This window comes from Leptidea sinapis, chromosome 27 (assembly GCF_905404315.1).
Source record: "Leptidea sinapis chromosome 27, ilLepSina1.1, whole genome shotgun sequence".
Lineage (NCBI taxonomy): Eukaryota > Metazoa > Arthropoda > Insecta > Lepidoptera > Pieridae > Leptidea > Leptidea sinapis.
In genome coordinates this window covers 5,354,845-5,367,678 of record NC_066291.1, presented here as the reverse complement: position 1 = coordinate 5,367,678, position 12,834 = coordinate 5,354,845, and the positions used below count along the sequence as shown (strand labels likewise).

General features: G+C 37.9%; 1 protein-coding gene across 1 annotated transcript in view; it reads left to right on the top strand.

Annotated features, from left to right (window-relative positions):
* The first annotated feature begins 11,277 nt into the window (after window positions 1-11,277).
* Window positions 11,278-12,834, top strand: part of LOC126972786 (cationic amino acid transporter 3) — a 64,606-nt gene continuing 63,049 nt past the window's right edge. The window contains exon 1 of the mRNA XM_050819832.1: window positions 11,278-11,397. The gene's annotated coding sequence lies outside the window, so the exon portion shown is untranslated. The remainder of the gene's footprint in view (window positions 11,398-12,834) is intronic.

Sequence of the window (12,834 nt, the reverse complement as noted above, 5' to 3'; positions counted from 1 at the left end):
ACCTTCATGCTCGGATCACAGATGGATTAGGTTCAACCTTCGCTTAAACACCAAACCTGCCCTGCCAAGGCGGAACCCGTGCAAAACGGACCGCACCAAATACGACAGATTGGTGAGAAATGAGCTTATGGCCATTTCCCTACCAGACGATTATAACGGTACCGCAGGTATAGAAACTCATGTAACTAACATAACTCAAACACTTATCAACAGCTATGAACAGACGTGTCCTCTTACTTCGACAAAGCCCAACTCCATCGACAAAAGTGTGTGGTGGGGTCCAGAGTTAGACAGGCTGCGCTGCAAAGTAAGGAAGCTGTTCAACAGAGCCAAAAATACTCGGGCACCAGACGACTGGGATGCATATAAACAGGCCCAATATCGTTTCAAGAGGCGCATCCGCGAAAGGAAGAGAGAAAGCTGGAGACGCTTCTGTACTAACATTGAATCCACAAACCAAGCGGCTAAAGTAAAAAACATCCTTTCACGCGACCAAGAGCGTAATCTAGGTTGCTTGAAAAAATCTGACGGCACATACACCAAATCCGACCCCGAGACCTGCGAACTACTCCTGCAAACTCACTTCCCTGGATGCCGCATCACCAACAACCAGACGTGGGAGGAAGTGGCGTCGCAGAGCAACACACCGGATCAAACGGATTGGACCACAGCTCACAGGGTGGTAGACAAAGACAAGGTAATGTGGGCAATTAACAGCTTTCTTCCATTTAAATCAGGAGGCCTGGACGGGATCTTCCCAGGACTGCTACAATGGAGTGGTATGGGGCCGCTAGTAGCGCATTTAACTGCAATCTATAGGGCATGCCTGGCCTACAAATACATACCGCTCCAGTGGAGGGAGGTAAAAGTGGTATTTATCCCTAAGCCCGGCAAAAGTGATTACACAAATCCCAAATCGTACAGGCCAATCAGTCTCACATCATTTTTGTTGAAGACTCTAGAGAGACTCTGCGATAGGGATATTAGGGAAAATGTCCTCATACAAAAACCGCTACATGACAACCAACACGCCTATACTCAGGGCAGATCAACCGAATCCGCACTCTATTGCGTAACATCTCTCGCAATGAAAGGATTATCACGTAAACAATCAACCTTAGGTGCTTTTATTGATATCGAAGGCGCCTTCGACAAAACCCCTTTCACTAGCATAGGCCGAGCGCTAGCCGCTCATGATGTAGATCCTACAATTGCCGGGTGGATAGACAGCATGTTGAGGCATAGGGCGATACGATTTACTGTGAACACCAGTACTAGATGTGTGGTGGCAACGGGCTGCCCACAAGGAGGGGTACTCTCGCCGCTACTCTGGAACCTTGTGGTAGATGAGCTCATCACAAGGCTAAACAAAAAGAAACTGTACACAGTGGGCTATGCTGACGACCTCGCCATTCTAATAACAGGACCAGTCGAGAACGTCTTATGTAGCCTCATGAGATCTGCTTTTAAGATTTTGGAAGAATGGTGCGCGCAACACAAACTCACAGCTAATCCGTCAAAGACGGAACTAATACTATTCACTAACAAACGCAGCCTTGGTAATCTAACATTACCAAAGCTGTTCAACACCGAACTAAGCCTTACTAAAGAAGTTAAATACCTGGGGGTTATACTGGATAGTAAGTTGCTTTGGTACAAACACCTTTAAAACAAACTGGAAAAAGCATGCATCATCTTTTGGCAGTGCAGAAGACTCATAGGCAGAACCTGGGGTCTTGCTCCAAAGATAAGCAGATGGCTCTATACAGCAGTCATCAGACCAATTATCTCCTACGGAGCAATAGCGTGGTGGCCCAGGACAGAGCTTGTGACAGTGCAAACCAAGCTGCAGCGTTTCCAGCGGCTGGCCTGCACAGCCATAACAGGATGCATGCGCACCACGCCTTCCTCGGCCCTTGAAACTATTCTAGGGCTATCACCACTCGACATACACTTTCAACAAGAAGCGACAATGGCGACTCTACGTCTAAAGCTGTTGGGTGTATGGAAGAATGAAGACGGCCTAACAGATAAGCTCTGGAATAGGGTAACAAAGGATTATCCACTCTGTGAGGCACCATGTGATAAGATAACTAAAACAAATACCTTCCATAAAAACTATCACATACAGCTATATGAGAAAGATGCTGACCAGTCAGGTGTAAACGAACTAAGAATTTACACAGACGGCTCGAAAATGGCTACTGGAACTGGTGCCGGCATATTCTCACAGGAACTAAACATACACATTTCCATACCCTTGGGCACACACAGCTCCATTTTCCAATGTGAGTGCGTAGCCATCAAGGAAGCCGCCAGCGCTATATTAAGAAGAAAGGTACATGGCCACAACATCAGATTTCTTTCTGACAGTATGGCGGTACTAACAGCGCTGAAGGGTACCACACACAACTCAGCACTAATACACGAATGTCACCAAACCCTAGAGCAAGTTGCCTCTTATAACCAGGTAACTCTGCAATGGATCAAGGGACATAGTGGTTCGTTGGGTAATGATGCAGCGGATGAGCTTGCAAGGCGGGCATCGGCAAATACAGTGTCTGGTCCATTGCCACTTCTGCCACTGCCCTTCAGCCAAATGCGCTCATGGATACGCTCTCTCACCAACGACCTACACAACACCCGATGGATGAATGTCTCAAGCTGTAGACAGTCGAAGGTGGCGATACCTGCACTATCGCCCAAACTGACACGTAGACTTATGAGCCTCAACAGACATGACATCCGTATAATGGTGGGCACCCTAACGGGTCACACATCACTAAACAAACACCTTTTCACAATCGGCGTAACGGACAGCCCTAAGTGCAGAGGTTGTCTGACCGAAGACGAAACGGTCGCTCACGTAATCCTGGAATGCGCGGGGGTGGCCAACCAACGGGCAAAAACCTTAACCAATACAAGGTCGCTCCAAGAAGTCTGTGAACACCCCAGGAATGTTCTGAACTTCTGGAAGGAGCTGGGCTGGTTGGAGTAACCGGCCATTACTGCACGCAAAATGGACCCATGCTAGTGGTTTAATTGCGGAAACAGGAGCCCTATACCATACCATACCATACCATAGTGACATTATTGGAGGTCTACTCGCAAAATCGACAACGATACATTCGGAACGATACGATAATACTCCGAATATATCGCAACTATCCTACTCTAACAAATGTTCGAATTCCTTATCGTTTATCGTTACCATAGACTAATATTTTCAGTTTTTTACCATGTTAGTGTTAATGAAATATGTTCAAATCTAATCATTATCTGTGCTATGTCGCTGTTAAGTATCAAAAGTCAAAGCATAGTTTAGGCGCTAAGGACCATGCCAGACTCTGCGCCACCAATTTGGGATCATTTACACATAATGTAAATGTTAAAAAAAAATGTAATGAATATAATATGACCATTTAAAATTTAATTAATAATACAAAACTTGCGGATAATAAAATGTAAAAGAAAAGTAACTCAGCCCTTCTCGTCGACTTTCAATTTCTCAGGCGGCCATTTGCATTATTTCTACGCATAAACGATCAACAAAATGACTTAAACGACTTAATAGTAAAAAATCCTGATGAATAGTAAAATACATATAATTATTAAAATAATATTTATTAAGTATGTATATTGTATGGCAAATATATCTATACAACTTGAAAAGATAATAGCATCGACAGCCTAGAAGGTGTCGTTGAGATTATCGTGTAAGTGACGCGGACGGTTGATTATTTGTGAAATTCGAATATTCATCTCTGACATTTTCAACTAAGAGTAGGGTTAGGACCGATAATATCGAATAATGTTTCGTTCGTTCAATTATCGTTTCGACATTGATTACGATGTAACCAAGAGTAGGATTCGACACGACTAATGCGACGATTTATCGAATATCGATTTTAGGAGTAGGCCCCCTGGGCAAATGAGACTAAACATCTTATGTTTCAAGGTAACGAGCGCAATTGCAGTGCCGCCGAGAATTTTTGGGTTTTTCAATAATCCTGAGTGGCACTGCATTGTAATGGTGGCAGGGTGTATCAATTACCATCATCTGAACGTCCTGTTCGTGTCGTCCATTATTGTTATAAAAAAATATATATCTACTTCTAAAAAGGACAGAGATGGTAACTTGGAGCAACTCATACCGGATTGATCCGGAGGTTGCTATAAACGAAGGAAGAAAACCGCCATCAAGAAAATAATCTAAACTAGCAAGAATTCAATGAACCATTTCTTGGCTTAATAACAAACTGTCTTGTACGAACTTGTCTTTGAAAGAAGTCTCAAATATTTATTATATAGTTAGTAATACACGTAAGTATTCATCCCTACCCTGTGGGAATAATACCATAAGATTATATTTATACTTTTGTCATGATTTATTTGTATTCGCGTTTTTATCTATATTTGACACCGTTTTTCTAATTAGTTAAATGTAAATTACTGCATTATTTACGATTACGGATATTGGCCAGGGGTAGGACAGACGCCTTAAAGTGACGTTTTTAGAAGACTGTAGTGCCATCTGTTAGTTGGCCCGAAAATGAAAGTTTTGTCAGCTGTCAATCGCTTTGAAACCTTTCAACTTTTCTTTAATTGTGTCACTGCCCGCTGGTCATAAAATGGCGGCTAGTTCTAGCGTTTGCGCATGTATGTAGCTCTCGTGTTCCATTTTGCATATTTGCACTACTAAATCAATCCTTTATGTTCTATGTTGTGACAAAATTAAAATAACTAACTCTACACACAATTTCAACATGGTAAATATTGCAATACCTACATTAAAAATGAATTTTATAATGAGCTTATAATAGTAATTTTCGGGGCCAATCTTCAGATGGCGCTAGTTTTCAAATAGACAGCTCATAATGCTTCGAGAGGGCTCTCTTTTCCCTATATATTATTATACTCTTTGGTATTGGCCTTTGGTATTAAATGGCCGTGTCACCGTAGGGCTTCAGATAGCTCCAAGGCAAATCCTTGGTGATAATATCACAGTTCGTTTTTTGTTCCAAGTTTTTATTTTAGAAATAATTTTATCCTCCAAAGTTCAATAAATAAGGGGCACACAAATATTAATTGGTCAATGTTAAAAATATATTTTTATGTCATTAATACACGTCATATAAAGCTGTAACTCAATAATAGGTATTATAAGAAGAGCATAAGTTTGTAGGGAGGCTGCCTTGCACAGGATGCTGGCTAGATTATGGGTACCACAACAGCGCCTATTTCTGCGTTTTGGTCAATTAACATTATTGTTTTTTGATCTGAAGGGCGCCGTAGCTAGTGAAATTACTAGGCGAATGAGACTTAACATCATAATATGTCTAAAATTGACGAGCGCAATTGTAGTGCCGCTCAGTTTTTGGGGTTTTTCAAGAGCGGCACTGCATTGTAATGGGCAAGGCGTATAAATTACCATCAGCTGAACGTCGTTTTCATAAAAAAAGGTACACCTCTCAAATAATAGCTTGAATTCTATGTTGAATTCTCTTAAACTGTAGAAGTAGAAGCATTTATACTAACCAATGTCGTTCTATAAGTAAAATTATTTGGATACACATAACAGTAGCACTGTTTGTCTACTATGGCACTAGCGTTATTTTGACACTTAAGGCGAAGAGTAAGCAGAAAACACGCAAACATGATGTTTTTAGACAAGTTTTGTGGCGAAAGTATAGCATTTCAAGCTATAAACACTATTTAATCCTGTTACACATATCCTTAAGTCCTATTTGTAGGTTGCTAATGCTTGCTGTTGGTTATATAGTAAACACTGCCGAGCCTTTTTGAACTACCACTTTTATTTGAAGTTAAACAAGTTTTTTGGCATGGCGTGACGTATTTTTTTGGTACTTCTCTAAGAAAAGTTATTCTTATAGCTTGTAATTTTTTGTGTAGGTTCATTTATTCAAATTAGTAGTTAATAACGAGGATTGTAAGCATATAAACTGTTTTTCACACAAGAATTTTGAAAATATTGGCTTTTTTACATAGATGGCTGGCCTGCAGCCGTGAACTCATATCGCTCAAGGTCGCTGGCATTTAGTGTCGCCTTAATCGCTGTTTAACAGTTAAGGCTGCGTTCCGTAATTAAGCCGACACTATAATGAGAGAATATTAATCTTACCGATACTTATGTTGAAATTTTTCACTCATAATTATAATTCACAGTTTGGTATTTTTAAGGGATATCCTCACTTCTGGGATTAAATATACAAAATTAATCCTGTTTCTAAATTATTGTAATAATAATAATAAATTTATTACCAAAATTAAGATACTTACAAAGTAATTAAAGTTAATATGATACACTCAAACTTAATTGTGAATATTTGAGTAGATTGTAGTCTATTTGTACTGAGTAGTGGCTTTGCACTAAGCAAGGTGCTTGTAACACAGAAGCCGGGAAACACAGTTACTAAACAAATTTTAATTTGAATATTTTATCGCATAAGTGAGGGATATCACTTAAAAATAATAAACTGTTTAGATTTGTAAGAAAGACATCTCAAGTCAATTTCCTAATATGAGATTATTGGAGTTAAGCAGACCATCAGCTGTAAAGTAGATCCTGTAGATGGAGCCACAACCTAAAATTTGAACAATACATACCAAGATTTAGGATCGATGCGTCACTCGGACGGTTGGCTTAGTTGGTAAGATCGCTCGGACGGAACCCGATAGAGGCGGGTTCCATCCGAGGGCTAGTCCGTTAGTCCCGCATCGTCTTAAAATTTTGGTACACATTAAATTTGTATATCACATATGATAAGCTCGTCACAAAGTCGCAGTCAAATAATAATAAACTTTATTCAAATAGGGTTACACTAAACGCTTTTAAATAGTCATTATAAGTACTTCATTAAATAACTAACATACCAATCTACCATATTATGTTCGGAAATAGCTCGGAACTCAACGGGCACTCTTTTAAATAAATAGAGTATTTAAAATTATAATGAATTTAAAGTCTCGTATATACTTTGTGAACATGATGTTCGTGATATAATTAGTAATCGCATCAGACATTATTTATTAACTATAACATGTCGACCAGGCATCACAAGCAGCACTCGTTCACGAGTTGAGCATTGACCAGCCATTAGAAGGAGACGCACAGCCAAATCCTGCTTCAAGCAGATGTTGATTCAGAAAATGTAAATAGTTTTGTGTTGTAAACGTCTGCTGCTAGACCGAGGCTACTACCTTAATCCAGAAATGCATTAGTGCTACCACGAGACCCCAAACCACAAGCTACAACAGATTACTACTTTTCAAATTTTAATAAATTCTTGCAAGGTTAATTGAGTACGAGGCGTGCTCAAGCTTCACTTCTTAAGCCTGTGGCAAGGTCATTTAACTGGTTTTTGCTTCTAATATCCGCAGTACAACTATTGTCTCTCGATCCCGGAATAATTTAACCATCAAAGGAATCAATTAACAATCAGTAGCAAGGTTACGATCATCAATGGACTTAGACTTTGTTTAATTTATTAAAATTTCAGTTTGTTTTGGTTTTGTTTTTCAACATACAACGCTGATTTCATGATATAAGAACCAGATTCGTGTGACACAAAGTGACCCCATTATTAGAAGGGCCACAGTCGTGTGACACAAAGTGACCTCAGTATTATAAGGGGCACAGTCGTGTGACACAAAGTGACCCCATTATTATAAGGGCCACAGTCGTGTGACACAAAGTGACCCCAGTATTATAATGGGGCACAGTTGTGTGACACAGAGTGACACCAGTAGATATTATGAGGGCCACAGTCGTGTAACACAAAGTGACCCAAGTATTATATGTGCCACAGTCGTGTGACACACAGTGACCCCAGTATTATAAGGGCACAGTCGTGTGACACAAAGGGACCTCAGTATATAAGGGCCACAGTGGTGTGGCACAAAGTGACCCCAGTATTATAAGGGCACAGTCGTGTGACACAAAGTGACCCCAGTATATAAGAGCAACAGTGGTGTGGCACAAAGTGACCCCGGTATTATAAGGGGCAGATTTGTGTCACACAAAGTGACCCTTAGTATTAGCTAATAAGCTCGCTTGTTCCAACCACTCTAGTATAGTGTCTAGAAGCAATAAAGAAACTGGATTTTAGTTAATTTATTCCATCGACCCATTACATAATACATAACACCGGGTTTCGGACCATGTACACAGTACAAGTATATTCCGTATGGTTACGTAATTAATATTGGAAGCACGTGGAGAGGCGGTCGCGACCGTAGCCAGCACTGCTTACTGACCCGTGTTTTACACTTTCACGCTTGGTTTGGTGTTTGTATCCGCTTTGCTTGGCATTAACATAAGTTAGCGAAACAATTCGAATTAGTTGTTTTTTAAATAATGTTATATCTGCTTATTTCTCCTCACAGAAGATCGTAAACTATTGCAGTAGATACATAGGTGTAACATTCTTTAACAGCTGGTATTTGTGAGGAGCTTGTTTCTGAAGTAGGTTGACCGTGTATTACAGATCACCAGGACACCCCTTGATTTGTGACTAACAAGTGGGTATAATTTAACTACCTATTTAAAACCTATTGATGGCGAACTTCGGACAACTATACGTGATCATATTTTTCTACAAAAGTAATTGGCCATTTTCCCTACAACATTTGATTTAAAGTTGGTGCCATGCTGAGCATTCAAAATTTTTAACAAAAAAACAACCGACTTCAAACTCACTATTCCAAAACAATAGATAATAATATGCACTAAAAAGTATTAAAATAATTTCCGTATTTTACAATCTAATTAATAAATCTAATTCTAGATACGATTATTGTTATTTTTGGAATCGGTGTCCTTCCGCCGCGACCCGCTCTCGCCTCTCGCCTACTCACGACTCAAGCACATCTCACCTATAACTACCTACCACAAACCTATCTTGGATGACACCGACTTAATTCTTTTTAGTGCATATTATACCTATTGTTTTGGAATAGTGTTTTTGAAATCGGTTTTTTTTTTATTTTTAGTGAATTTGAAGTACACTAACTAAGAATTTGTCTAAATATGTATGTATGTAGATATACTAAATTTTTCAATGCAGCAATGAACGTAAGCGCTTAATTGAAAATATCCGTTACTTTGCCATGGATTCCGTAATCAGAACCTTACCAAACTCTCACCAAACTATCTTTGAAGTATATTCTTTCCAGTAAAAATAGAATCATCGAGTTATTCGTAAATTTATCATCCACTTTGCTATACATACGGTATAGCAAATTTAAGAATATTATGGTTTTTTCTCATGGATGCCATTGTCAGATCTGGACCAACGTGACAATGGGACCACACGGGAAGTACCAGCTTTCAAATAAAAAAAGAATTATCAAAATCGGTTCACCCAGTCGAAAGTTTTGAGGTAACAAACATAAAAAAATGCCGACGAATTGAGAACCTGCTCCTTTTTAGAAGTCGTTTAAAAATTACGATAAAAACGGTCGCAAGTAATAAGTCGTACCTAGGAACTTCCAACTTCAACTTGATGTTGAATAAATTCTTATTAAAATATAGTATAAAATGTATATAAACTAAGAATAAAGTTTATTTGACTTTGAATTTGATGTAGTGACCACGTAATATCCATAATTGCCTTATAAGGCTAAGGCTAAGGTGAGGCTGTGCTGACTGGTGCAGCCTTAAATATTCCAATTCTGTGATCAAGCACAGACGCACGATTCAGCACGTGAAGCATCTCGTGTCTGTGGAACAATCATCTGAACAACCAATCAATATCAATCGACGGCCGCTGACTATAAAGACGCATTTACACTAGTCAATCTCGTTTTGTGCCAAAATCGGCCACAGGTGTGACCGACACGTGATGCCTCGTGTAGAACAACACGTGTCGAATTGGTTAAAGACGAATCTCAACGGAATTAACAATCAAGAAAACTCACAATATTGGAGAATCAGATAGAAAGAAAGGAAGAAAAACATTTATTTACTATCACCATCATTATCATCATCATTATATTAGCCGGAAGACGTCCAATGCTAGACAAAGGCCTCCCCCAAAAATCTCCACGATAATCGGTCCTGCACTACCCTCATCCAACGTATTGTGCGTGTGGTGTCGCACCAGAATAGCACCACTGCATCTGCTCCCGTGGTTGAGAGGCGACTAAGGGATACATAGAACAGAGGATGGACAGCATCTTCCTTCCGAGAAGCACCAACATGTTCTGCGATTCCCAACCCGCCTATCAAGAGTGGCGATTATGGCAAAACCTCTCAAAATGATAACAGACACTATTATTACACGTGACACGTATTACGGAATTCATAAGAATTGTTAAAAAACGTTAAATGTGGTAAATTAATTTCTTAATGATACCACAGATTAGGAATGGAGCGATCGCCCTCAATCTATTTAATTATAAATTTTGTTGTACGAAATTATATATTGTAACGAAAAAAAAGAATAAGTCCGCTGTGTTTCTTGTGTTTGTTTTCAGAGGTTTTAGACATAGATTTACGAATAGGTAGTTCTATAAGATATATTAAATCGTATTTGGAATAAAAATAATTATCTGGACGACCGAGCATTGCTCGGATTTTTAAGAATGTACAAAACTTGAACAAAAAACTAATAGGAATCTGGATTCGAACCGGGTTATTCTGCTTTCCGGATCACCCAATGTCCCATCTGAGCTATTATTTATTTTTTTATTTATTTATACTATTAATCATTTACAGAAAGAATCTTAAAAGCTAACATAGTCCCGCAAAACTGTTTGGACAGTTTGTCTGCAGGATCAAGTCTCTTGTAATACATTAATGCTTATTAATACATTGATTTTATACAAGTGTAATAAACAAATATTGATAAAAAATATAATAAAAAATCTAATTTTAAGTATAGTCTGGTATATAGTGGCGAAAGTTACCTTTGTATTCTAATGTTATTGTAGCTGTTTCTCATTAAAACACGGATAAAATTACATTTTTTTAAATTGAAACCTAATAATGAAGAATCGTTGGAGCCGTTTCCGAGATTCAGATTATATATATATATATATATATGTAAAAACAAGAATTGCTCGTTTGAACATATAAGATTGAATTTGAATTTAAAAAAGGTGTGATTTTTAAAGCCGATGAAATTAAAAAGTTCAATTCTTTGCATTCAGAAACGTAAGTATGGGTCAAACATGTAAATGCATCTTTAGCAACAGTAAAACGGTCTCTCAGTCGGTCTGTCGTCAATCGTCACCGTTCACCGTCAGTTGGCTTCAGTACCGGCAATGGTGCGCGCGCGCATTCTCGTGCAGTTCTCGTGATCTTAGCACTTCGCAAATACAAATTCGGAACTACCTACATTCTGGCCTCACTTCTTCCAGGATTTTATTAGTAATGTAAGTAATTATTAAGATTTTAAACCTTTCTAAGATTTAGTTTAGTCAGTTATCATATATTAATAAATTAGTTAAACCAAATTTTTAAAAGGAAGTTTAAGTTATGGAATTATCATAAAAACCTTCACTGCTTCGAATTAAGCGAAAAATGTCAGCAACCTCGCACAATGGCCTATTCGTTTTTTATTAGCATTAGTGGGTAAATTTCGTTTTTATTTATTACTTTAATATTACAATTATTTAAAAATCCGGTGAAATTAGATCAATTAGCTGAAATATTTTGATCATATGTTAACAGATTGTATCGATAATTTGCAAGTTGCAAAATATTTAAAACAGAAATGAATTACTCTTGTCTCAATAATTTAATATTATCAGAAAAATAATCAAAAAGTCATAGATTAATTGCGTTTTAATTGACGTTAAATGGCTTGACTAGATCTAATCTGAAGCTGGTATAAGGTCGGATATAACTCGTAAGTATTTAACTCACGTGGAGACGAGGTCATTGTTTTTTTTTTTTAGATGGCAATTCAAATTCAAATATTTTTATTCCAAAAATGGTGCGACATCACTTATTGAAAGTAAAAAACTACCACCCATTCCAAAAAGAATACCTCAGATCTGAGAAGAATGGGCGCAACAAACTCAGCTTCTTTTTTTATCAAAAAATATGTTTAGAAGGTAATATTGTACAATTAAACTTAGTATTTAATAGGCTTCAATAGTCGCTGCATTCCCAATCTGCGGCATTATTAAGAATGTCATTTATGTTATACTAACCTTTACCACACAAACGTTTTTTAACAATTCTTTTGGATATCGTAATACTATTTTTTGAACATTTTCTGGGATCTTGTTGTAAAAGCATATACATCGCCCCACAAAACTTACTTAGCCGAGTATTAGGCATTATTAGTTTATGTCTGTTCCTGGTGTTAACATTATGGTTATGACAGTTTCTAGCAAATCGTTAATGTGCCTATACATTAAATTATCAAGAATATATTGAGAAGCAACAGTCAAGATGTTAGTTAATGTCTAGGTGGCTTGTACCATACAGTCATGGTACAAGCCACAAATCTTAGAAAATAAATGTTAGGAAAATTTTATTATTACTAGCTGACCCGGGGAAAACGGTGTTTTGCCATATAAATTATTTTTAGAGCTAGACCGTTTCTTGGACATTGCAACATTACTTTATTTTTCTAAAATAAAAGATTTTTTATAAAATTAACGTAGCCTAAGTTACTTCTTATTACATCAGCTACCTGCATACCTGCCCGTCGAAATCGGTCCAGCCTTTTCAGAGATTAGCGGGAACAACCAGATAGACAGACATACAAAAATTGTAACAAAAATATTTTGGTGTATGTACCTGTATATGTATATACACATACAGTTATTGTATATACACTGGTATTACACGTTGCAATC